Source organism: Lissotriton vulgaris, chromosome 5 (genome assembly GCF_964263255.1).
Source record: "Lissotriton vulgaris chromosome 5, aLisVul1.2, whole genome shotgun sequence".
Lineage (NCBI taxonomy): Eukaryota > Metazoa > Chordata > Amphibia > Caudata > Salamandridae > Lissotriton > Lissotriton vulgaris.
In genome coordinates this window covers 159,149,269-159,176,702 of record NC_141693.1, presented here as the reverse complement: position 1 = coordinate 159,176,702, position 27,434 = coordinate 159,149,269, and positions in this window count along the sequence as shown.

Here is a 27,434-nt window from a genome sequence, read left to right as displayed (position 1 = left end):
TGTGTTCACCTCTTGTAGCTGTGCCATCATAACTCTTTCTTTTAAATCTTTCTTTTTCTTTTCGGTGACCCTATCGTTTTCGTTTTTCTGGTGCTCATAGTACTGGGCCATCTGGAGGATGGCTGCTGGTTTAGAGGCCGCCCAACTGCTTTCGCTGGTCTGCAGCTTCTGCGATACCTCTGGCAACAAACCCTTAACGCAATTCTGTACGAAAAAGTGATGTCCGGTCGCAGTGGACATTTCTTGTCCACTATTATCGGAGAACACTGTTTCAAACTGGGAGAAGTATCCTGAAACATCTTCTTGAGGTTTCTGGCGGCAAGCGGTTACTATGGACTAGTCTATCTTTTTCTCGGGAATTATGCTTTGACTTTTTGCACTATCTTATAGGGGAGGTCTAATATGGCTTTTACTGGTTTCTGTCTGGGGTTTTGTTGTTTTTCCAGCACATCGAGTTGTCCCCAGGTATGACCGAACAGGTCTGTGTGGTCCATTTTCCTGATCTGTTTCCACACATCAGCTGGTAGGCATTGCCCAAAGAATAAATCAATGTAGGCAAGCGTCATAATTGTCGATCCTAGAGCGGTACCTAATTCCGTGTAAAACGCGATGGGATTCTTTCGCAAGTCCGGCAAGAATTTGCAGAACTTCAGGATGTCCTGTCTATCCCAAGGCTGATACACCCAATTGTAAACCACCCTCCCTTTAGCGTCCTGGTGATTTATGTCGTCGTGAGTTCCTTGTCCTCTAGGGGGGACCCAATAGGGGCAGCTTCCTTTATTGGCATCATGTTATCTAGCCTCTCTATCGGGGGCTCTGACATTTCCGATGTCGTGGTTTTGACCACCCGTCCTTGTTCTATGAGGTGGCGGAAGACTTCTAGGGTATAGGAGAAAAGTTCCGCCACATCACAGTAATTTTCGTCTCCCGTATCCACCTTCCTGTACAGAGTCATGAGTCGGTCAGGCCCTATATTCTTGTATTTTTCCTCATAATCCGTGAGGGTGTGGTAAAAAAAAACGCACAACAAAGTGTTGCTTGTGATTGTCGAAGTAGGAGTTACATATATCTGTTATGTATTCTTCTGCTTCCTTCCAGTCTACTAGGGTTTTAACGATTTTCTCAATGCCTGCTCACTCACTCTTACTCAATCGTGGGATTCTCACCGGCCCTTTCTCTTTTGCCTCAGTTCTAACTGGTGTGTCATTTGACGAGGAATCAGGCACGAGAGGCTCGGCCGGTGCAGAGGCCGTGGATATCGAGGCCCTGGCGCTACCTTCGGTTACGTTCTGTGATTCTTGGTGTTGCATTAGAGGATGAGTAGGGGCATAAGGAGGTGGCATGTAGATGATCGGTGGACCTAGGAGTAAATCGTCGTCTATCTTTTGTTTCGATGGTAACTCAGGGTTAAGAGCTTAGGGTGCTCTGACAGGGTATTGACCCGCAATCTCTAATTCTCGCTCCTTCCTAGCTCCTTCCTAGCTAAACTGTTTCTTTTCGCCACAAGCCGAAACTGTCGAGCATGGTTGGCGTAGTTTTCTTTTCACAAAGGTCTTTTTCTAGCGCTTCTATTTTAGCTGGGTCAAAAGATCCCATCAGTGGCCACTGATGATCTCGATCTTTCTTAGTGTGTTTATGCCATAGTTTACTATAAGCTACAGCGACTAGTCCGTATTTTACATACATGTCCTTATTAGGGGTGCCCTCCGGTGGAGCCGGATGACCGACCTCTAATAAACGGTCCGGGTTGAACAATTTACCAATCAGTGGGGAGAAGATAGGCATGATGTATTATCGGTCAATAAAAATCTCAAACTGTTGTGGACAAAGGTCCGCACTACCTATCCTTCGATGTCTGCAAAGAGAGAGAATATTTCCAATCTTCGCTGTTTGCAAGCAGGGAATGTCTCAAAAAGGACCAATGTACCGAGTAGCTAACAAGCTAAACGAACCAACAAAGCGTAATACTACTATTTCAATCCAAACAATTCAAATACAAACAATCAATCAATCAGACGGATAAACCATCCTACCAATCAGACGTATAGTCGTCCTACTTGACCTTCCTCGGACCGTTTGGACAGTTCTTCGTCTTCTACTTCCAGGGCCAGATCGTCCTCTATTCTCCGTTTTTGCCACAGCACTCCTGTGGGATCCCAGTCAGTTTCCGTAGATCACTCGAGAGAGGTCCGTTCGGAACTGGTGAAGTTCGGATGATCGGCTGCCAGACGAGGGTCTCTTTCAGGCAGGTGCACTTTCCCGATTGTTGCAGTTGTTCACTCTGTCGTTAGGACCTCTCTACCGGACCCACGTGTCGCTGATGGGCCCCGCGTTGGGACACCAATTGCGAAAAAGCAGTTTTTCTCTAGATATCACCAAACACTGCTTGGCATTAGTCGCCTCTAATTCACTTGGTCATTAGCTAATCAAATAAAGAGGCAGGCGCTGGGAACTGGAGAATGAGGAACAGGTTTATTTCTCCAGAGGAGAACACGTCAGTTCGGACAAATGAAATGTCTTCTCGAGGTGCTTCAACTGCATCTCTGTGGCATAGCCTTTTATACACGATCTCAACTCTTTATTGCAGGGTAACACATTTGTGACAGTAGTTTATTACATCCCCAGAATCCCCGCTTCTAGCTAGTTCCCACACATACCCAACAGCAAATGTCCCCCTCCCCGGTCTCAGCAGGTGAGTGTTATCGCGCAGCTGGGCATTCCGGCAGGGTCTGAAATATGCGTAATCGGTCAGATCTAAGGGGGTTGTAGCATTGATTAATTTCGATCCCTTTGATGGGGAGCAAGTTCCTACTGTACGGGGGCAATAAACTGTATCCGAAGGGGCTGGTTATGGTCCTGGACCGGATCGAACAGCCAGGTGCAGGGGAGGAGGTTATCGATGGGCCTGTTCGTGCGTGGGGGATGAAAGGGCATGGGGTTTGGTATGGGAAGTGGCTCCAGGGCTGGGTCGCGCTGAGGATGCTTTATGATTCTAGCATGTGTGCTTGGTGGTTGTCAGAGCGCGGGGGATGATAGCAAGGTCAGGGTGATGCGCTGGTGATCCGCAACTTACGAAATGGCAGCGGTATCTAAAATGGGTGCCGCTTACGTGCATACAGTGGCTCGTGTTAGGCAAGATGGCACCGGTGATGTTCAGTCTGTCGATTATATTTTAACATAATTTCCACCGTCTTGCCCAATCTTCTTTAGAAAACGAATAACAAATAGAGTGCAGATGTTAAGGCCCCCAAAGGATGCTGGGCGTTACAATATGCAAAGGTCCTGCCAGCGTGGGAGGGTTCTGCTGTGTGAAATGGGAAACATCACTTACAACGCAACTTTTACAACGACATACCATTACAACGGAACTTTTACAACGCAAAAACTTTTACAACGCATGTATTTACAACACATTTTTTTACAACGCAGGTACCTTTACAACGCATACCATTACAACGTAAGTATTGGTAAGTATATAATTATATTTTAAATGTTATATGTTTGGGGTAAAGGGGTATTTTTAGGGTTCAGGGTCAGTTTTTAGTTTTTGGGTAAAGGGGTATTTTTAGGGTTCAGGGTCAGTTTTTAGTTTTTGGGTAAAGGGGTATTTTTAGGGTTCAGGTCAGTTTTTAGTTTTTGGGTAAAGGGGTATTTTTGGGGTTGAGGGTCAGTTTTTAGTTTTTGGGTAAAGGGGTATTTTTAGGGTTCAGGGTCAGTTTTTAGTTTTTGGGTAAAGGGGTATTTTTAGGGTTCAGGGTCAGTTTTTAGTTTTGGGGTAAAGGGGTATTTTTGGGGTTCAGGGTCAGTTTTTAGTTTTTGGGTAAAGGGGTATTTATGGGGTTCAGGGTCAGTTTTGGGTTTTTGGGTAAAGGGGTATTTTTGGGGTTGAGGGTCAGTTTTGGGTTTTGGGGTACAGGGGTACAGGGTAAAAATAAATTAAAATTAATTTTAAATTAAATTAATTTAATGAAATTAAATTAAATTAAATTACATTAAATTATATTTTTTTTCAATTAATTTACGATTATAAAATTAATATATATTTACCAATACTTACGTTGTAATGGTATGCGTTGTAAAGGTACCTGCGTTGTAAAAAAATGCGTTGTAAATACATGCGTTGTAAAAGTTTTTGCGTTGTAAAAGTTCCGTTGTAATGGTAGGTCGTTGTAAATGTATGCGTTGTAACGACACCAATCCGTGTGAAATGGTTGCTCGTTGTGCTGGATCGGTTCTATGCTCTGTGGCTGCCTAGAGCACCAGCTTTGTCAATGTTCAATGAGCCGCCTTGCTTATTGGTCAGTTTCCAAGTGCAATGATGCTCAGTGTATAAAGGTGCAACGTTTTTCCCATTGCTAGGGTTAACATTTGGAAGAAATATATTTGTTAGTCGGGTATATGGATGCTATATGAGCACATATGCAGTCTAAGGTGCAATCAAGAACCATATATAAACGATTACGATCTACATGGTTTTTAACCATTCAATGTGTATAACACATTTGGAAATAAAAATATATAAGAAGAATATATTAATTGAAGAGATTGAGTATATAGTTACAATATTAAACATATTAGGCAAAAACATCAATGAAAGATATAAAACTCGCAATATTAATTGGATAAAGGGAATCGGGTTTTTATAATTTCAGGATACCTAGTTCCCTCATCTGGTTAATAATGTGTCCTTATTTTTGGCGATTAGTTTTCATGTATGCAATTTACACAAGGCTAATTTTGTGCTCTCCGAGTGTAACATATGTAGGTTTTATTTCCTTCTAGGTTCTTCTCTCGTGTATTTTTCATTTTGCTGAATTCTACATCATTCTAAAGGAGTGGTTCGAGAGTAAGGTTTTTTATTTACTACTACTCCTAGGTTTCACGACGATGAAGGATGGTTTGGGTCCTCGGGATATTTTTTAGACAATAATGGTGTTTGTCTCCAAAGACTTTTTGACAGCATTGTTTGTTACTCTGCCATCTGTGTGAATGATGCTGCTCCCTGGGCACAGTACCAGTGTCTTGGTTGTAGATCATGGTCCTCATTTATGGCATGTTGGCGTAGGGCAGCATAGCATTTCACCTTACTGCGCTGCACTACATCAAAGTGAAAGGGTAGGAATGTAACATATATAAGCAATTCGGTGCACTCCTGTCCTTTCTGCCTGTGCTGATGCCATTTCAGCAGCCTAGCACCAACCTAGGAAACCATGGACCATAGTGCAAGGGTGCCTCCTGTGCAGGTAGGATTGTTTATATGCAGAAAAGGGAACCTTCCTGGAAAAAAAACACCCCAAAGAGGAGAAATAAACATATTTTGCCTCATTATGCCTCACCACGGGAGGCATACAGAATTGAAGCTTCACCCGGTTTACATGTGTTTGTAAATCTGGGGCAGCATCAAATTCCATGGGTATTGCATGGGAAAACCCACCGCAATTCCCATGGAACACCGCCCGGGCGCAGAGTAAGGCAACGCAGCAATTTACCCTTACTCATGATTTATGGGGCCACTCGAGGCTACGCAGGGTGGCTCTGGATTTGTGTGCCTTTTTAGGGCTTTATATATTTTTCTGAGAGCCTTCCGCCATCCATGTACCACTTTACGCGGTGCAAAAGTGACGCAGGACTCTCATAAATAAACCCCCAAGTAACGTCAAGGACATCCTGGAATCACGTCCATTTTGGCTAATGTGCAGTGTAAGTGATTCTCAAAACCCCATCCAGTGTAAACTGACTTTTTGCAAACAGTGTCAATCCCCCCGCCTCAATAATATCAATGTGGAAGAAACTGGCTTGCAAGTCATCCTGATCAGTAGCAGGTGCTAGAATGGAGACATACACAGGACACTGGATCTCCATATAAATATTCGCTTTTGTAGTGCATCTGCTTTGAGAATCCTTCCACAATCCTTCCTTCAGAGCGAGGCTCCCTCATTTGAGATGTGGAGAGTTAAATGTTATAATATATGTAATTTGGAATAAAGTCTTTACTGTATGAAATCACCTAGACGGCAAAAGCTGGGGATGCAGATATGGGAATCATTGAAACAACACATGAGGTGATAGTCTGATCTTGGTTGTTAAGTAAGGTTGTGATCGATGTATGATTTCTTGCTTTTTTTCTGTTCTTTATACTTCAAGTGTAAAGGAAGGGATTTTTTATGTGGTGACCAACATTGATATGTATCTGTGTTATGGATTGAATAATAAAAATATATATATATAAACAAAAAAAATAATTCAGGCAAGGGACCCCGAGACTGACCATATTTCTTCCCTTTTCAGTCAAATAAGATCTGTAATTGACCCCAGAATCTGAAGAGAAGAGGGAAACGGGGAAGAAAGATAGGGAGAAAAGAAACACTCCATAAGCGTGTCTGCCTGCTGAGTCCGGGAGCACTAGCTGGCAGAAGGCATGCAGCAAGGACTGCCTGGTGTGGGTGCAGGTAACCTTAAATGTTAACAAATTAAAATGTACCTCTACAACTTGCCCACAATCGGACCTGCATACAAAACTCAATTTCATAAGGCAATTTGTTTTTGAGATAAGGCACTCCACAACATCAGCAAATCAGACCACAACATCATATTGCCTTCTTATCTAAGCACCATTCCACTAAATGTTTATTGATTCTGACAACACTATGCTAATGTCTTCCGGAGCGGAAGGATAAACTAGTCACATGAACAACAACAAACTATTTTGAATGGAGTACAGTGAGCTAGTGGAAAGTCCTTAAAATGTTAGAATGACAACACTAGAACATTTTCTTGAGAAAGGCAACAGTAAATGGAAATAAACAAATTTGACTCTGCTTGGCTGTGCACTGTAGAAATAATGAACAGTGAAGCATGCAAAAATAGACATCCATTTTAAACAAGAAGGTGGTTGGCCTAAATTGAGGCCTAGTCAGAAAAGCACACTTTTAGAAATATCAGCAAAATCATTTCAAATGAATTAGAATGTTAATGTCTACATGTAAAATCTTGAGTAAATCCATATTCTGCAAGTTATTAATAATGCCAAAGAACAGGAAATGCTCAAAATCCTCCTCGGGGACCTCAACTTCCACCTGGAGAACAACAACGACCGCAACACCACCACCCTGCTGGACAACCTCGCAAACCTGGGACTCAAGCAGCTGGTCACCACCCCCACCCACTGCGCTGGACTCACACTCGACCCCGTCTTCTCATCCAGCAAGGATATCGCCTTCAGCCACGCCACCGGACTCTACTGGACGGACCACAGCTGCGTCCACTTCAGCTTCAGAAGGACCACGATCCACCACCACCAGCAACAGGTTGCACGCAGAAGCTGGAACAAGATCACAGCCGACCAGCTCGCGACCTCCCTGAGCATGAACCCTCCCACCAGCGCAACGAACCCAAGCCAGGCGGCCACCAACCTCGCGAAGTGGATCAGCAACTGCGCAGATGACCTCGCCCCTCTGAAGACCCCGCCTAGCAGACCCGGTAGCAAGAAAGCCCCATGGTTTACAGACGAACTCAAGAGCTCCAAGAAGAACTGCCGAGTCCTCGAGAGAACCTGGCGCAGAGACCCAACACCGGACAACATGACTGCCCTCAAGCTCGCCACCCGAAAACACCACCAACTCATCCACGCCACCAAGAAAACCGCATTGAAGGAATGACTGGACAACAACGCACACAACAGCAAGGAACTCTTCAACATCGTTAAAGAGCTCTCCAACCCCAACGCCGGAAACAACAACATCACCCCTTCGCAAGACCTCTGCAACTCCCTCGCCTCCTACTTCCACAACAAGATCGCGGACATACACAACAGCTTCAGCACTCAACCGACGCACGCCACGACCGAACCACCGCCCCCCACCACCTCCCTCTGCGCCTGGACCCCGATCAGCACCGAAGACACCGGCCGCACGATGAACTCCATCCACTCCGGATCTCCGACCGACCCCTGCCCTCACCACGTCTTCAACAAGGCCGACGCTGTCATCGCACCCCACCTGCGGGACATCAACACCTCCTTCGACACCGCTACCTTCCCAGGGAGCTGGAAGCACGCCGAACTCAGCGCTCTACTAAAGAAGCCATCAGCCGACCGCAGCGACCTCAAGAACTACCGCCCCATCTCGCTGCTCCCGTTTCCTGCAAAAGTCATCGAGAAGACCGTCAACAAGCAGCTGGCCGCCATCCTCGAGGCGAACGGATCCCTTGACCTCTCGCAGTCTGGCTTCCGGGCCAACCACAGCACCGAGACCGCCCTGATCGCAGCCACCGATGACATCCGAGCACTGCTCGACAACGGAGAAACAGCAGCCCTCATCCTCCTAGACCTCTCCACGGCCTTCGACACTGTCTGCCACCGCACACTAGTGCAGCGACTCAGCAACGTCGGAATCCAGGAGAAGGCACTGGAGTGGATCATCTCCTTCCTTGCCGGAAGGACACAGAGAGTCCGCCTCCCCCCGTTCAGATCTGAAGCCACCGAAGTCATCTGCGGCGTTCCTCAAGGCTCCTCGCTCAGTCCAACCCTCTTCAACGTCTACATGAGCCCCCTCGCAGACATCGCACGCCAGCACAACCTCAACATCATCTCCTACGCCGACGACACCCAGCTGATTCTCTCCCTCACCAACGACCCCGCCACCGCCAGAGCCAACCTTCACGAAGGGATGAAAGAGGTAGCCGAATGGATGAAGAACAGCCGCCTGAAACTGAACTCGGACAAGACGGAAGTCCTCATCCTGGGATCCTCACCCTCCGCCTGGGACGACTCCTGGTGGCCCCCCCACCCTAGGCAGCGCACCCAAACCAACAGACCACGCACGCAACCTGGGCTTCATCCTGGACTCCTCCCTCTCCATGACCAGACAAGTCAACGCTGTCTCCTCGTCGTGCTTCAACATCCTGCGCATGCTACGTAAGATATTCCGGTGGATCCCCACTGAGATCAGGAAGACGGTCACCCAGGCCCTCGACACCAGCCCTCTGGACTACGGCAACTCCCTCTACGCCGGAACCACCGCCAAACTCCAGGAGAGACTCCAGCGGATCCAGAACGCCTCAGCACGACTCATCCTGGACATCCCCCATCGCAGCCACATCTCCGGACACCTGAGAGACCTGCACTGGCTCCCAGTCAACAAGAGAATCACCTTCCGACTCCTCACCCACGCACACAAAGCCCTACACAACCAAGGCCCAGAATACCTCAACAGCCGCCTCAACTTCTATGCTCCCAAACGCCAGCTTCGATCGACCGGCCACGCCCTCGCCGCCGTCCCCCGCATCCGAAGAGCCACCACAGGGGGACGGTCCTTCTCCTACCTCGACCCCAAGACATGGAACTCCCTCCCGACCCACCTCCGCCTGACCCAGGACCACCTCGCCTTCAGGAGGCAACTCAAGACCTGGCTGTTCGAGCAGTAGCGGACCCCCCTCCCCTAGCGCCTTGAGACCCTCTGGGTGAGTAGTGCGCTATATAAATGCTTTGATTGATTGATTGAAAATCTCCATCACTGGTAAACCACCTGTAACCCTGCAAAACAAGTTCCTATTAATCTAAACATACTCCTGTTGTACAGCAGGATACAATGTCTCAAGAATGTCAGTAGAACAGCTTACTAGGGTATGGAAGTGGAGAGGCCATCATACAGTCTGGCAAAAAATACAAAGGTCTGCCTCCAATAGTAGAGGTGCCAGGATGATTTGAACTTTTTGAAGTTGGAGCAGGAATTCCAGAATGGCAACAAGCAAAGCTCAGTATTGGTGGCCTAACCTGCTCTACCCTAATCACCCATGGGAATGAAAGGGAAGCAAACAAAATCATGAAGGGATATACAAACGGTGCAACCGCTGTTGCAGGGCAAACTGTAATGGTGCGACTGGTGCTTAAACCTTCAGAGGTTTACTCACTTGGAAGTGTACAGAACGTTCCAGCTCCTTCAAAAATGCTCCAACTTTTCCAAAATGTTGTGGCTCTTTGAGAATGTTCTTGCTCTTTTCACCTTTCCCCAGAAGTGCTTATCTGTGGTATACCATTACTCCACCCTCTTTTTCAGGTCTAGCTGCAACTGGGCCATCTGCCACAGTCTCCAAGCTCAGCCCATAACAAACTTCCCTCGTTCGTAGATTCTTAAATATGAGACAAGGTCCCTGGCATACTGGACGTGATCCCTACAGATCACACACTCCAAAAGTCCTGACATTACTTCCCCTAAAGAGCCCCCTTACCCCCCTCAGATCTGGACCTGGTTTATTAAGGAAAATATAATAGAAGTACTGGTCGAAGCCAAGTGCATGAATGCATAATTCTGGATCCTAAGAGCTATCTGAGGTACTATAACCCCTTCTGGGTTACAATATATTGTAACAGCCTTCTGAGGCTACAGGAACCAAGACTCTCTTCCACATCATACTCTAATTACCCGGCTATTATAATTGAAGGCTCCAACACCTTGTTTGTATTGTTGGTCTTCTGAACCCTAGAGATGTGAACTACTGTGATTGTGTAATTTTGCTGGTAATTTCATGCATACTGCAGAATTCCCGACTAAGCTTATAATCTTGGAAGGAGCCAAAATCGGGGAAGAAATTTAGGGTGGGAAACGGTGGTAGAGAGACTCTGTGAAGATAGCTAAAATGATTGTTCCGTTTGTACTAGCCACCAGCCTGCCTGTTCCAATCTGCAAATCAGTTCTAGTCGGCTTTGACCCTTTGAACATTTTTGTGGTCTTTGGTTGAGTGTGTTCTATTTATTCAGCGTAGTCTGTACAGAAGGTACTGAGGATGGAGAAAAATATCCTAGCCAGATATGAATCTGATGCTCATATGAGCAAAAGAAAGGTGAAAACCTGAGGCGATGGAAGGATTTTTATTTCATTTATAATAAAACTCACTTATGTCAACATTTTAGATAGAGTATCTGAGTTTCTTTCTAAATTTTGGAAAGAATTAACCACCCAGTTGGGCAAAATACACTTTCCTTCTGTCAGTTACCATCCTCAGACCGACAATCAGATGGAGAGAGTTCATCCAGAGTCCACCTAGAACACTGGTCACATTAACAGGAAGTTAATACTCTATCTAAAATGTTGACCTCAGGCAGTCCATAAATATGAACAATCTCATTTAGAAAAACCTGGGGTAACTCAAAGGAATTAGGTATCTTATTTAGTGGAATACAATGTGCAGTATTGGTCAGATAGCTGACTACAACCAGAATTGCAGAATATTGTTTAACAGTAGGAAGCTCAACAATGAAGTTCATTGATATACAAGTCCAGGGTTGAGCGGGTATTGGCAAAGGTTGTAAGAGACCACATGGTTTACTGTAAGGTGTTTTTGTCTGGTGCAGGTGGTATAATGTTTCATATATTTTTCATGTCTTGATCCATCCTTTCCCATCAGCAATGCAATTTAAGATGTTCACCTGTCATTCTACTTCCTGTATGTCATGCCATAGACGTTTTATGACAATAGTATATAAAATATTGTAAGAAGTGCTTTTCACATATACTAGGGTAATTTACATGTCATAACAATCATTCAATCTTTTTCTATTGAAAAGATCCTTCTTTTTTCAATCCTTTTGATTGAGAACAGCAGGCTGATCTTTAAGAACTATCAGTAATGAGTGACCATCCTTTTCTTCCATCGACTGAAAACCTAAGATGGTAGGGGACTTCACATGCGTCATTTCTTTTTCTGTAGACCCAGATAAAGCATCTGCTTTGCCATGACTATTTCAAGGTCTAAGTTGTTAGAAAAGAAAAGGGATGAGAGTGAGTGTTGAAGATTAGGGCATTTTATTGATTTGACATAAACCATGTTCTTATTATTATTATTATTATTAACGAGTTTTATATAGCGCCTGGTTACCCTTGGGCATTCCCGCGCTCAACCAGAGAGATACGCTACCACCAAGACACAGGGACTAGACAGGGAAAAGATACGTTTTTAAAAGTTTGCGGAACCGTAGAAGACTCGCTTCCGAGCGTAGGTGCAGAGGGAGGGAGTTCCACAGGGTGGCCACATTTATGGAGAACCTTCTGCCACCGGTTCTTGCCTTCCTCACCCTCCAAACCTGCAGCAGGTGTTGATGGTCAGAACGGAGAGAGCAGGAGGCCTTATAAGGCTGAACCATATCCCCTAGGATAGGTGGGCCTTTCCCCTGCAGAATTTTGTGGGCAATACAGAGTGCCTTAAATTTCACCCTCTCTCTAACAGGGAGCCAATGTAACGCCTTCAGCGCAGGGCGGGCAGACTGACGCCTAGGAAGACCCATCAGGAGCCTGGCGGCCGCGTTCTGCACTTGCTGCAGTTTATTCAGGGTGAATACTGGAGCACCCAGAAATAACGCGTTGCTAAAGTCCAACCGCGAGATGATAAGCCCCTGAATGAGTAACCTCCTAGAGGCCACTAGGAGGAGGGGTAGAATCTTCCGGGCTGACCGGAGCAGGCCAAAACACATGCCTGCGGTCTTTTTTGCGTGCGTTTTAAAGGTAAGATCCTGCTCGAGCCACACCCCCAGGCTCTTGATCTCCTGCTTGGGGGTGGGTACCGGTCCCAGGCAGTCGGGCCAGCTGCTAGGAGATAAAGATGGAGAGGAATTCCCCAGCAGCATCAGTTCCGTTTTGGAGCCGTTAAGCTTGAGAGCTGAGCTGCACATCCACGTGAAGATCTTATCCAGACACGTGTGCAGCCGGTCGGGTTGGTAAGCCGACTGGGAAAGGCCTATCACCAGCTGAGTATCATCAGCATAGCTGATAATCTTGATACCCTGAGGCAGTACCACACTCTCCAGAGGGGCCATATAAACGTTAAATAAGGTAGGGCTCAACGATGAGCCCTGTGGCACACCACAGTGGAGAGGTACTGAGGGTGATTTCTCGTGGCCTTCCCACACCTCAAATGTCCGTCCTTCCAAAAAGGAAGCGAACCACTTGAGGGCCATCCCAGAGACCCCCACCCCCGACAGCCGTTGGAGGAGCACCTGATGGTCTACGGTGTCAAATGCAGCACTGAGGTCCAGGAGGATCACTGCCACCGATCCCCCTGAATCCAAAATGCTCCTAGCATTCTCCACGACTGCCAGCAGGGCAGTGTGGGTCCCCTGACCGGGGCGGAAGCCCGTTTGGGAATCGCCCAGAAGGGAGTTGGCCTCCAGAAAGCCCGATAGGCGACTATTCACCAGCTTCTCCGCCACCTTACTAAGGCCGGGGAGCAGGGAAATGGGCCTAAAGTTGCCAAGGTCGGCTGGGTCCAGGTTAGGCTTCTTCAAAAGGGCCTTAACAACCGCTCCTTTCCAACTGGGGGGTACCACTCCTTGGGTGAGAGACAGGTTTATAAGGATGTATGACGTTACAACGCATACCATTACAACTACCTACCATTACAACGCGACCATTACAACGCATACCATTACAACGCATAGCGCTTAGAGGTGCTGGATAGTGGTAAGTATAATTTACTATTCCAACTCCAGTCCCCGTGGACACTAGGGAAGGTGTTGGATAGTAAATTAAACTTATTCCCTATCCTAGAGCGCCCCCCAGCGCAATGCGTTGTAATGGTATGCGTTGTAAAAGTTGCGTTGTAATAGTAGGTAGTTGTAAAAGTTGCGTTGTAACAGGTGTATACCGGTTTATAAGGTCCGTCACTGGGCCGCCGATGGTAGGGGCTACCTGCCTCAGATATTTCATGGGTGCAGGGTCTTTTGGAGAACCACTTTTCATGGTCGTCAAGACTGTGAGAAACTCCTCCACAGTGACAGGACCAAGGGAAACCAACTCTACTGGTCGCACCCTAGGCTGAGGGCTTGAGCTGCCACCGGAGGAGACGTCCTCGCTTAGCCGGGTAAGAGATGCAAGGATGTTATCAATTTTGGTTTTAAAGAAGGAGGCCAGTTCTGAGCATTTCTCACGTGGGTCCTCGTGAATGACCTGAGGTTCGGGGGTTTTCAGAAGTTCTTTAATGACCCTAAATGATTCTTTCGAGGAGTTGGCCGCCGAGCCTATTCTCTCCTCAAAGAAACCAGATTTTGCAACCCGAATAGCAGATTTGTAGGTACTCAGAGCCGCCCGGTATTCTTTCCGGCTCGTTTCGCTCCAATCTTTCCTCCAGGTCCACTCTAGCCTCTTGCAGCCCTTCCTCAATGTTCTCAACTCAGATGTATACCAGGGCGTCGATCCCACTCTCTTCCCCCTGGTGAGTTGTTTCTTTTTGGGGAGGAGGGCATCCAACGAGTTAGTGAGCCAGATGTTTAAATTCTCATCTGCAACTAGCGGATTAGACCCCAGGGGAGGCCGAGACGCTTCCAGATGGACCGCCCAAGTATCCACTGGGAGCCTAGACCAGGCTCTTTCCACAGTGTGTACCCTAGGAGCAAGCGCAACTGGGTTGTCAAGCTGCCACAGTGCAGGCACCATAAAGTGGTCTGTCCAAGGCAGAGCCAGCTCTGGGAGTGATTTAAGGTTGTCCAAGTTTGAAAATATAGGGTCCAACAAGTGGCCTTTCTCGTGAGTGGCACCCGAGTTAGCCAGGTTGATCCCAAAAGCTTTGAGATCGCCTAGCAGATCTGCTCCCAGGGCATTGGAGGGGTCATCGAGGTGGATGTTAAAATCCCCTAGAGCAACGAAGTTACTCGTTGAGGAAGCCAGAAGTGCGGTTGTTTCTAAAAAAGAGTTGGAAAAATTTCCCAGGGTTCCAGGTGGGCGATAAATCAGCAGTCCTGGCATGGACGCAGTAGATGTAAAGCGAAGAGAGAACTGGCAGCTCTCACAGTCGCTCACCCCTCCGTCCTGAACCTTGCAAACTAGCGAGTCCCTGTAGAGGATGGCTATTCCTCCTCCCCTCCCCACAGGTCTGTCCAGATGGGATATGAGAAAACCTGGGGGGAGTGCTCTGACCATATCGGGACCCGAGCTGGAGGAAAGCCAGGTCTCGGTTAGAAATAGCACATCCAGCTCGTGGTCCAGTATAAGGGAGTTGATTTCAATAGCGTGACTCGGTAGGGACCGACAGTTCAGTAACGCCATGGAGAGCACAGACTTAGCAGAGGCCGAATCCTGGCCCACAATACAAGCCCTGCAAGGTAGGAACGGGGGAGTTCCCTCCCCTGCGAACTTGCATGTGGTAGGATGAAACGGGCGCCAGGAAATGAGTTCCTCCCTCCTATACCGGACACAGGTACTAGGTGGCTCTGATGAAACGGGCATAAGGACCGGCCCAGGGCCTGTCTGGGCCCGGACGGGCACAGACAGGCTGAACTCTGGCGTAACTCCGGCGTCAGTCCGGCGTCCCCGCTGCGCGTAGCCGCTGCGCGTCAGCATGGCTACCTAAGTACTCACCGAGCAAGCTAGAGATAGGACTTGCTCACAAGCTGAGAGCCACTCACCAAAGATGGCCGCCACGAGACAGGGGTAAGGGACCCGCAAAACGCGGTGAGTTACCAAAATTAAAATGCAAGAATGATGGCAGAAGTGGGGGTATGTGAGGCCAGGCTAGTAAAAACGAGGGATAAGTGCCCAAAGCAAATTTAAAGAAAATACAAAACGGGAAGATTAAAATGCGGGAGCTGCCACAAACACGAGCTACGTGAATAGCGCACATGCTGGAATAGGGCGCGCTGCCAAGATTAGCCTACCTAAGTACTCACCGAGCAAGCAAGAGATAGGACTTGCTCACAAGCTGAGAGCCACTCACCAAAGATGGCCGCCACGAGACAGGGGCGAGGGACCCGCAAAACGCGGTGAGTTACCAAAATTAAAATGCAAGTATGATGGCAGAGGTGGGGGTATGTGAGGCCAGGCTAGTAAAAACAAGGGATAAGTGCCCAAAGCAAATTTAAAGAAAATACAAAACGGGAAGATTAAAATGCGGGAGCTGCCACAAACACGCGCTACGTGAATAGCGCACACGCTGGAATAGTTCTTATGATCCATCCAGACCATGATAGGATTTCTGCCTGACCCAGTGTTAAAATGCTTCCTTTATGAACAGCAACTCTATCATATACTGTGGGGATGCCTACCGGTTTCATCGCCACAACAGCCCTACTGTACAGCAGACCCACTGCTAGGCTCTGGTTAAACAGCACTTTATCGGCCACTTACTCTTTGTCGCGTGGCACAAGGCAGGGCTGTCCCTTGTCCCCCTTGCTCTTTATTTTGGCAATGGACCCCTTGTTCAGGCATTTTCAGGAGAAACATCTACACCGTGGGCTACAATTTTCCACTGGGCCTCTATTAGTTTCCCTCTATGCGGATGACACAGTATTATATGTTTGAGAACCCCGGCTAAATTTGGATCCCTTTATACAGGAAATATTCAGATTCAGCACTTTTTCTGGGCTAGGTATAAATTGGCATACCTTGGTGATCTTCCTCCTCACAGCTAGCACCTCAAAATGGGATACTGAATTTCCACTGGAATGGGGATCCGATTCAGTGAGATATCTGGGTGTGCACATCCACCTTGATACAGACCAGATTATCTGCCATAACTATGGGGTAGCGATCTCCAAATTGGAAACACAAATAGACACATGGTTGAGACTCCCGCTTTCCATGGCCGGACGGATTGTCCTTATAAAAATGAACGTGCTCCCGAGGTATCTCTTTCAGAATATACCTATCCCACTCACTAATCGGTTTTTCAGCACGCTTTGTTCACATTTAATCAAATTGGTGTGGGGCAACAGAAAGCCCCTGCAACAGAGGAGGGCTCAGGGTTCCTGATTTGCAAATATATTACCTGGCAGCTCAATGCAGTTTTGCACAGGCTTGGTACCACCCAGACACTAGGATACCTTTCCTGCATCCCGAATCGGACTTTGTGCTACCGGACACCTTGGCTTCAGTCCTGCCCTTGGGTGTCCCCAGAGACACCACAGATATTCAGCCAGTCTCAACGACTAGCTGGGACTTGACAAAGCTCAGACGCACACTGAAAGCTTCATCATTGTAGTCCTCCACCCTACCGCTTCCTAATCCCAGATGGATACCCATTACAGGCGAGAAGCTAGTTCAAAAGATCTGTACTAAATTCAACATTCTTAAAATGGGGGACTGATACCCTGGTGGCCACATCTTTGATCTAGACTTTGAGGCCCTGTTTCCTGACAAAACTTTCATGGACACATATATTCTAATGAGGCTACGCTCCGCCTTGAGGGCCAAGTTCCCGGAGTACCCATTAGAGCCTGCCTCCTTCCTCTGGTGATTAACAGCAGCAAGGGAGCCCATCTTATGTCCCAGCTCTATGGAGCGTGTGCTGACATCCTTCCAGTTACTGATGACAATATACGCAAGGCACGGGAAATAGATCTGGGGAACCCGATATCAGATGAGCAATGGGCAGCCTGCTGTGCAGCAACGAAGTCAGTCTCCTTTAATAGTCTACATAAACTGATCCATTTTAAATTTCTACGCAGGATGTATATTACTCTGGCCAAAATGCACAGAATAGATCCCACCAGGCCGCATTCCTGTCAGCGATGCCACTCCCCATATGCAGATTTTTCACATCTCACCTGGACATGCCCCAACATTCATAATTTCTGGAGCGGTATACACAAACAATACACTTAGTGGGATGGTGGGGATACAGGTGGAGCCCCTGCCGGAGATTGCCTTGCTGGGCTATGTGGTGCAGTTCCCCACAGAAGATTCCTAGATTTGTCGCTAGTTGTTTATTACTGGCCAAAAGAGAAGTCGCTATACGTTGGGGCAGTAAACGTGCACCTACAGAACAGAATTGGATCCAAAGCCTAGCTTCCTGCTCCATGAAAAGCAAGCTATATGCAAATACAAGCCCAGCAACATCCAGGCCCAAAGATATTTGGGGCCCCTTCAGGGCTTTCCTGGCGGCGCAGCAGCAAGACCCTCCTACCCAACAAGAACAGGGTTTGGATCCAACAGGTGTAGGATAGAATGGCGGAGCAGAGTTTCTCCAAGAATACATGCACATTATATGATGATTGCAAATTGATAATACCTACTGGCAAGGTTTGAGGGAGGATGAATAGTGAAGGGGTTCTGGGGAGGGTGATTTGAGCAGACGCTTGAAGGCTGCTAAGACGTGCATATATTATAATTATCCTAGATGTGCCCAGTTGAACAAATGTGTGATGCAAAGAACTGCTTCACATGGGTATTTTTAAGGTCAATCTTACATCCTCAATGCCACATTGATGTTATTATGAAACTGCTAAATAAAGTTTAAAAAAAAACTCTATCATATACTGTGTAATTCTTCTCAGAAGGATTTACTCTACAGAAGGCCACAGGAAGCAGGGCTGCAGAGGGTGAATGCCATTGTGATAAAGTCGCTTCAACTGCATAATATGAGGATGTCAGCTTCAATTGTAAAAGTTAGTGAATGATCTGGATGCCTTTAATATTGGGGCAGTTGTGAGAGCTTTCTTTAATTTGAAGAATGCATTTCTTGTTGTGGAACCCATGCAAAAGGAATTCCTTTTTGGTTAATTAAATCGGAAGACTTTGAATAAACAGTCTTGAATGAACTGTAAATGAAAGTTATCAAAACCGAGGAATCATTGTATCTTTTTGGTAATTCCAGGAAAATACCATTATCGTTCAGCTTTACTTTTATCTGAATCCATTTGTACTCTATGATCAATGAGATGGAACCCACAAACGTGACAGCAATAACCTCAAACATTCACTAGTCTGCTTTTGCATATAGGTAATAATCTTTCAGTCTGTACAGCACTTCTTCAACCAACTGTCACTGTACCTGAATATTAGAATATCCTCAAGCTGCATCACAACAAAAGAGTGTAGCAGATCCATAAAGATAGTTATTGAATAGCTGTGGGCAGTGCAGATGCTGAATGGCATTAATAGACATGCATTGTGCCCACAAAAAGTATTTGAAGGCTGTTTCCATTCATCACTTTCCAGGATGCGCACTAAATTATTTGCACCCCATAGATCCAACTTCATATAGATCTTGGCATACTTCAGTTATCTAACAATACTGAAATGAGGGGTAGTGAATAACAATTTCTGATGGTAATTTCGTTCAATTAGTTGCAATCTATATGTGGGCATAACTCCTCTAATTCTGGAACAAAGAAAATAAGGGGTAGATTTACAAGTCCCATGCGTCACTTTTACGCTGCCGTTGCGTCACTTTTGTGACGCAACGGCGGTAGAAATTATTTACAACGTGATACATCTAGGGAGATGCGTCACGTTGTAAAGCCCTGTGTCACATTATACCTGTGTCAGGTATAATGAAGGCAGGGGTGTGTTCCTATGTAGGAAAACCTCGTAAAAGTGACGCTGTGAAATCTACAAGATTTCACTGCGTCACTTTTAGGACGCCACTGGGTCAAAACCTTACGCCTGCTTCAAGCAGGCGTAACGTAAGGAGTGACGCAGTTTAGTGGGAATAGACCACAAAATGCATTGCTGGAGTAGTGTCGTGTTTGCTACACGACTCCAGCAATGCGTGACTTTTGCCCCAACAGATGCATCTGTAAATTCTTCCGCCATGTTGCGCGTATAGTAAATATGGTGCATTCATGTTGGCGCAAGAATTTTTTAGGGTGGCGCAAGGAAAGTGACGCATCTCTATAGATGCGTCACTTTCTTGTAAATCTGCCCCTAAGTGTTCCAGAGGAGGATGAGGAGTTTCTATTAGGGGTGGGCAGAACCTGCAGAGTTTCACTGCGTTGAATTCCGAAGAGTTACAAAAAACTCTGTTAAGATTCCGTGGAGTTCCGCCAAAGGGTGGAAATATGCATGATGTGCTGCTTGTGCTGCAATTTAGCGCCAGTGCCCCAAGCTGAATCCATAAGGGCCAACATTGAGAGGGGGTCTGAAGGAGTAGACAATTCAGCCGGAAAATAGCAATGTTTCCTTAGCACTGACAAACTCTTCAGCTGTAAGTCAGCTTGATCTGGCTCAATTTTCAAGGTCAAGCACTAGCGTTTCCCAGCCAATGAGAACAGTTCTCAAGGACATGTCCCGGTTTTCAGAATACAGGCCTAAGCATTCTCTTCTACTTTAATCTTTTTCCTGGCTGTAAGATGTTTCTGTAATTGCCCATTCTAAATAGGCTCTTCTGACACTTCTGTAGATGTAAATTCCACTGTTGGAAAAACAAAGGAATCCTACAAGTCATTTTTGCTAGGAGTCTGTGTGCAGTACCATTAGAATCAGTGGGTCGATTTACTACTGGGCAGATGGTACCTTTCAAATCTTCATGTAAACCTGTTTAGAAGACTGAAGCTGCTGCTTCAACCATCCATTGTAATGCAAGACCAATTGATTGTAATTGTAAATAAATGTAATCAGATCTATTGACCCTTGACTGAGAGTAAGGAGTGCCAAATGGATATTTTCTTTAGTATGGCATTTACCTAAGATTCAAACCAAAAGGGAGAAGCGTAGAGGTACTGATAGAATCACCCCCCAAAGTAAGCTTTTATAACCACAAAGATTCTATCAAAAAAGTGAATAGGTGATAATTTTTATATATACTTTTTACCGTTTACACCAGGGTGCTAGGCTCTCTCTTACACATGGAAAGATGGGAGCACAATGTGCTTGTTAAAATACCCCTCACACTCTAAAAAACCAAGTAGAGTCATGCTTCATCATAGGGGTCTTCCCGCCCCTATAACGGGACGGGGCGTGCTACGACCAGACGGAATACGCGGGAGCACTAAGATGTGACAGAGGCTATGTGTGGGTGTATAGGAGTCAGTGAAAGTGTAGGGACCTAACACTAGTGAGTGTGTAAAAAAGTGAAAAAATGGGAAAGATTTAAAAATTCCCTGGCTAGTAGAAAAAAACACATTTATTAACTTCTCCAGCTGGGAACATTAAGAAGGGGTTGTGTGGTAGAGCATTAGCTACTACCTTGTCGACATGTTTCGTAAGCAGTCCCCTACTGCTTACTCATCAGGACCAAAAAGACGGTCCCTACTGTTGTTTACTCAGTTTCTAACAGATAATGCCTACTGTCCTATAAACATCCAACAAAATTAAGTTGGGTGTTTAGGCCTCAGGGCATGAGTTGGCCCTCACGAGGCAGAAAAAATCGACCTATTTGGTCTCTGTAAGAAAAAGAAAGAGAAAAGCCAACATAAATTTATGCACGGACATTGTTTTCTGAGTGGGAAAGAAAACAAACAAACAAACAGGTTTTTTCTTATAGGAGACCACAATTTCAATTATGTAAAAGTGGATCTGCTTTCATACATGAAAATCAACATGTAGTCATGGGTCTCTTTTGGTATCATTGCCTTATGTGAGAGACACCAATGGTACCGTTTTTTAGGACCATTATCATGGTTTCACACACACACACACTAACAATCGTGACTCAATGCACTAACCACACACCAACACAAGAGGGGAGGGGGGCCTTCCTGTAAAGATGTTTCCGGGTTGGGAAACGTGACATACTTATTTCTGAGTTGAGAATCGTGACATACTTATCTCAGCAGTTATCATGCCCCATGAGGTATTGCAGGCGAGGGGTATTCTGCGCAGTATCACTGAGAGAGACAAAGGTTCATTTCAGGTGTTCGTTTTTAAAAAAGCGCAGCGAGATATTAATGCGTTTGTCTATATATAAATTCAAATTACGTGATCAATTTGAATTTATATGTAATTATGCCTCGGAGGGTTTATAATACCATCGTTCTTCTGGGTTCCGAACTAATAGAAACGAAAAAAAGACTTCCGCATCCTTTACCCCTCCGCTGTGCCAAAAATAGGTCGCCATCTTGCAGGGTTGACGCTCTAGCCCAAAACAAAGGGGGCGGCACTTAGCGCGGAATGAACGCGGAAGCATAACGGCTTTCATAAGCATCAAGCCACTTGAGCCCGGCAATCCTCGGAGGTGCATGGGGGTAGGAACAATGTTTTCCTGTTGTTAGCAGAGACGTAAGTAATAGACTCTGACCTCGAGTCTTTAAAAAACAGGTCGTGGGGGTAGACAAACGCATTAATATCTCGCTGCGCTTTTTTAAAAACGAACACCTGAAATGAACCTTTGTCTCTCTCAGTGATACTGCGCAGAATACCCCTCGCCTGCAATACCTCATGGGGCATGATAACTGCTGAGATAAGTATGTCACGATTCTCAACTCAGAAATAAGTATGTCACGTTTCCCAACCCGGAAACATCTTTACAGGAAGGCCCCCCTCCCCTCTTGTGTTGGTGTGTGGTTAGTGCATTGAGTCACGATTGTTAGTGTGTGTGTGTGTGAAACCATGATAATGGTCCTAAAAAACGGTACCATTGGTGTCTCTCACATAAGGCAATGATACCAAAAGAGACCCATGACTACATGTTGATTTTCATGTATGAAAGCAGATCCACTTTTACATAATTGAAATTGTGGTCTCCTATAAGAAAAAACCTGTTTGTTTGTTTGTTTTCTTTCCCACTCAGAAAACAATGTCCGTGCATAAATTTATGTTGGCTTTTCTCTTTCTTTTTCTTACAGAGACCAAATAGGTCGATTTTTTCTGCCTCGTGAGGGCCAACTCATGCCCTGAGGCCTAAACACCCAACTTAATTTTGTTGGATGTTTATAGGACAGTAGGCATTATCTGTTAGAAACTGAGTAAACAACAGTAGGGACCGTCTTTTTGGTCCTGATGAGTAAGCAGTAGGGGACTGCTTACGAAACATGTCGACAAGGTAGTAGCTAATGCTCTACCACACAACCCCTTCTTAATGTTCCCAGCTGGAGAAGTTAATAAATGTGTTTTTTTCTACTAGCCAGGGAATTTTTAAATCTTTCCCATTTTTTCACTTTTTTACACACTCACTAGTGTTAGGTCCCTACACTTTCACTGACTCCTATACACCCACACATAGCCTCTGTCACATCTTAGTGCTCCCGCGTATTCCGTCTGGTCGTAGCACGCCCCGTCCCGTTATAGGGGCGGGAAGACCCCTATGATGAAGCATGACTCTACTTGGTTTTTTAGAGTGTGAGGGGTATTTTAACAAGCACATTGTGCTCCCATCTTTCCATGTGTAAGAGAGAGCCTAGCACCCTGGTGTAAACGGTAAAAAGTATATATAAAAATTATCACCTATTCATTTACCTAAGATTCTCTTGAACTGGTTGAGAAAAAAGGGAATAATTAGACAATCGGGAACTGTTATAGTTAATTAATGGGATTGCCTATGCCAAGGCGTCCTTGGCCAAATATGATAAGAGAAATGTTACCTTGGTCTGACACTTCTGGAGCAGCTGAAGCCAGCTAGGAACTATAAGTTGCATTCAATCAAAAAGGCTTAAAAGCCTTGAGATCTCTGAAAAATCATTCAGAAGGAATCATACCTGAGGTAGGAATGACAATTGGTGTAGGTAATTTCTGTAAGCCTCCTACTGCATGTGTTGGACCACTCCCAGACGAGGAGAAAGTACCCATATTTCTAATATTTTGCCTTCCTGTTATACCAGAATGGGAAGACTGTAGCTTATTGAATGCGTCTAGGAAAAAACCCTTTCTTGTTCAGCAGTCTCCACCTCCTCCTGTATTTAACCAATGGCCTGTAATGAGTTAACATTGAAATCCATGGATTACATGGGCCTGGCACTTGAATTCAGGCCAGGGACTCTGTTGCTAACCTCATTTCTGTCAAATAAGATCTGTAAACAACTCTAGACTCTGAAGTGACTGTACAAGATGAAAAAGGGATAGGGAGATAGAGGGAAAAGAAATACTTTGTAAGTGCCCACTGATTGCAGGAGTGCTGGTTGGCGAAAAGCATACAGCAATGCCTCTTGGTCTGTAATAGACTGCTTGGTAACCCCTGTAATACTAAAAGACAAAGTCCCGTTAGTATACATTTACTTTAGCACACAGGATACAATGTCTTAAGTGTTTCAGTATGAAGGCTTACAAGAGTATGGAAGCATGGAGGCCATGACTAGTCCCCATACAACCAGGATATTGGGGCATATTACCAAGCAATAGCGATAATTATCGCTATTGCTTGGTTACAGACAAAAATTTACCGCTGAGCTGCGGCGATTTTTATCGCAGATAAACCTTGGTATTACCAAGGTTTATCGCAAATGCGATAAAAATCGGCCACAATGCATGAATATCGCTGAAAAGTCCGCGATATTCATGCATTACCGAGCTAATGCTCTTAGCCATGTTATCCACCTCCCATTGGATAACATGGCTAAGAACTGCTCAGGGCAGGTGTTAGCTTTTGGAGATATTCGCGCTTAGCGCGAATATCTCCAAAAGTTGGTAATAGGAGATAGCAATGTTAGCGACTGTTTCCAGTCGCTAACATCTTGGCACGCACACTTTGCATGTCATTACTGATAAATATCACTGACATGCAAAGTGGGGCCCAAGATGGTCGCTATCTCCTACTAGCTGTCGCTAACTGGTGTTAGCGACAGCTAGGTAGTAGGGAGATAAACCCCCTTGATAATATGCCCCACTGTCCGGGAACCAAATGTAAAGGTCTACCGCCAAAAGTATAAATGCCAGCAGAAAGGGCGACCTGACATGTTTAAAGCTGTAACAGAAATTCCTGAATGACAGCAAGAAAGGTCTGTATCTGTGGAAGAAAGGGCTAATCTGAGCTGTAAGGGAATCGAAGGTGAAAAAATCAAAAAGATGCAGCAAATGCAAAAGTGGAAACCATGTGACCAGAATAGAGAACCTATCAACCGCTGTTGCCAGCAGAGTATATGCTTTGACTAGTGCTTTAATCTTTCCAGCTCTCACTGACCCAGAAGAGTGCAGAACCTTCCAAATCCTTCCAGAATGTTCTCACTCATTCTGAATGTTCTTGCGCTTTCCACCTTGCGACTGAAAAGCTGCTCGGTGTTGCCCTGTAACTCTGCCCTCCTGGCGCCCACAGTCGCCACTGGGCCTTCTGTCAGTCTTCAAGGCCAGCCCAAATTAAGCTTTTATTGTGGAGTCTGAGGAATGTGAACACCATATCCAGGATTCCTCACACCCGATTAGTTGTAACTTCTCTAATAGCACTTTAGGTATTTCCTAGAACCCAGAGTTCCAGTTGTCCAACACCACGCAATGTAGCCATTCACAGTCTTTATATGAAGAAAACTGAACTGGTGCAAAACTCCATCAGAGAATGGTGGACTATTGTGCATACAAAGGCAGTTAATGGGGTTGTGATGCATTTGTCACATATTCAACATCATAATTTCCTGATCCTTGAACCTGTGTTCCGGGTTTTGATTCAATTGTGACAAAGACAACCTTCGTCACCTTATGTTACCTCTGTTCTTCATCAGGATCTGTTAGTTAGCTTGAATAATTATCAAATTTTTAGCAAAAATGCATTTCTCAACCATTTTTTAGTGAGTGCTATGATATGCGGAGAAAGAGGAAAAAACGAGGAGAAATAAAAGCATTTGTCCTCCTTGCACCTCCTAGGGAGGCATAGGATTCTAACACATTCACAGGTTACGACACTTTGTAAATCTGAAATATGTCAGGTTCCATGGATGTTGCATAGGAACACCCACAGCAACACCCATGGCATGCCCCATTCACACAAAGAGATGCGTAAAAAGGGGTCATATTTACAAGGCCATAAAAGCCACACAGGGTAGCTTGGCGTGGCCATGTAAATACAGGGCAGCAAACTGTGCCGCTGGTGCGAAAGAAAACAAAACACACCGGCAGCGGATGTGGCATGTAAATTAGCCCCTTAAATTATAACACTATACATAAAAAGCAAAACTATTATTATTATTATTATATTTAAGTTTATAGAGCGCACAGCTACCCGGAGGTTTCCCGGCGCTAAGAACAGGATGAGGGCAGAGTACCGGCAAGCTTAAGACTCAGAAAAGGGAAGGCCTATTGGTTAAACAACCAAGTTTTCACATCCCTGCGGAACTTGAGGTAACTAGGTTCAGTACGCAGGGGAGAAGGAAGAGAGTTCCACAGGGAAGGAGCAGATACGCAAAGGAACGACCGCCCATTCTGGCTTTTTTAATCCTGGGGACCTGAAATTTGTGCTGATTGGATGAGCGAAGGGTGCGGGAACAGCAGTATTGATGAACTAGTGTTCTGAGATAAGGGGGGGCCCTGCCTGCGTTAATTCTGTGCATAAAGCAGAGGGCCTTAAACTTTGTACGACTTTCGATGCGGAGCCAATGAAGGCTTCGAAGAGAGGTGGATGTAGAGGACTTATTGGACAGTTTGCAGAGGAGCCGGACAGCCATGTTCTGTACCGTCTGTAATTTACGAGTAACTCTCTGTTACAATGGTAATTACAAAACAAGCCCTTAATGCTCCTATGCATGTTTTTAAAACCAGCTTGACGTATCAAAAGGCTAAAATAAAAGTGCCATGTGCTTATTTAAGCCTATCAATTATTATTAGTGCAACACACAACAATTAGGCTCCTTCGAGGCTGCCACTAAATTAGTATTCGTATGGTATATTCCAACAGTGTCTCAATGGCATCCCATGTACCAGATATTGACTACAAACCTTTTCCAGGGTCAAAAATTGTTTATACTGTGAACATGAGAGAGTATGTAAGACCACATCCGTTGGCTGTAACTCAATTATCACTAGCACCAGGTATGTTAACTGTTGGTCAGTGCCACTGGAGGCTGGTGATCTTCAGAATCGCTGGTTCATAATATTGGACCTGAATATCAATGAACGAGGGAGTGAGCTCAATTCTCTCAAGGTTGGTGCAGGCGCATTCACCCACTAAGAAATGTTTTAAAAGCATGAGGTCAGATAGTGTATTATACAGCACTTACTTTTCACAAATGTTAAGAATTCCAACAAATATGCTATGGCTTGTTTCCTCCAGTGAGGACTTAATCCTGCCATGGATGCAGCAAAATCCAGGAATTGCCACCAAATACAGACGAGCTTAGAATCAGTCAGCACACTTACCAGCATATTCAGGAATGCTTGACATCACACACAAACCTTGAGATTTTTTTTCAAACTTAGCTTCTGCTGCCTGACAGGGTCTGGATTCAGCTACTTCTACTGAGCTAACAATGCGCTATGGACACTCTGTGCACCCACTTCCCTTCTGCTTGCAACACCTAAAGTCACACATGCAGTGTGACTAACAGTCCAAGGCCTGACTGACCCTTGTCCTGCCGATCACACTGGAAGTATGATATTTGGCATTTCCATTTGCTGGAGCACCAATATGTATTGATTAATGGAGAGCATTGAAGCTCTTGAGAATTCCCACCTAGACTAGAACAATACTCTGCATCACAGCACTTAAATACACTAAGAAGACATGATTGGATGGCCCTCTGTGCCTCGTTAGTCAGAATATGGGCATCATTTTGTGTATATGTGTAATGCTATCACTCATAGGGACATATTCTCAAGGAGTCATCGCCGAATCATCAGCACTTGTCTCAGCCAAAGTTGCGATAAATTTAACGTCCC